At 36.5% G+C, this 816-nt stretch overlaps 1 non-coding gene across 1 annotated transcript; it reads left to right on the top strand.

Moving 5' to 3' along the window:
• Nucleotides 1–709: 709 nt before the first annotated feature.
• LOC138872215 (small nucleolar RNA R71) lies at nucleotides 710–816 on the top strand. The gene has a single exon (XR_011400684.1). It is a non-coding gene; the product is annotated as a small nucleolar RNA R71 (small nucleolar RNA).

The raw sequence follows: 816 nt of genomic DNA, 5'->3' as shown, positions 1-816 counted from the left end.
TTCTGACACAAGAGTTGCCAAATGGCTCAACTGGATTTCCAAAATTTTAAGGGCTGAATTTTGGCTTTCAATTTTTTCATCAGTGATCTTAATGTATTTGTACAAAAGGTCATCAAGACTAGGATGTGTTTGCTAAGGCCTTTGCTGATATGGAGCTACTTGCTGATAAGGTCTTAAATTTGATTGCCCATGGTTTTGATTTTTTTAACCAGGTGGACCTTGTACCTGTGGCTTCTGGAAGCTCTGAGAGTTCTCGGTACCATTTGGATTGCTCCATTGAAATTCTGGATGTTTATGTGCCATTGGACTTCCAAAGGGGTACTGCTTGTAACCGATTGCATTGACTTGTTCATCATTTTGATTGATTGCTTAGCATTCATGATTCAGATGGATTCCTCCACACATATCACAAGCCTCAGACTAGCTTGATTGTTTTGTATTTACCTGAAAAGATTAAATTTTTTGTGCTAAAGAAACAATTTGTTGTGTTAGTGTGTTTAAAGCATCAACTTGATTTACCGTAGCGGCCTTTTTGATGATTACATACTCAGATGGCCATTGAATGGCATTTTCAGAAATTTCATTCAATAACTGCAATGCTTCTTCTGTGGTTTTCCCCAACACAGAACCTCCTGCAGCTGCATCAATCACATTTCTAGAAGAAAGTTTTAACCCGTGATAAAAAATATATAATTGCATGTGTTCAGGAATATCATGGTGCGGGCATTTTCTTAACATTGCTTTTAATATTTCCCAAGCTTGATAAATTGACTTAGTATCAGTCTGTAAGAAATTAGATATTTCTTGCCTTAACTT

The sequence above is a fragment of the Nicotiana sylvestris genome, chromosome 6 (assembly GCF_000393655.2).
Source record: "Nicotiana sylvestris chromosome 6, ASM39365v2, whole genome shotgun sequence".
Taxonomy (NCBI): Eukaryota; Viridiplantae; Streptophyta; class Magnoliopsida; order Solanales; family Solanaceae; genus Nicotiana; species Nicotiana sylvestris.
The sequence above is the reverse complement of the archived record's forward strand: the minus strand, read 5'-3'. Positions and strand labels throughout refer to the sequence as shown.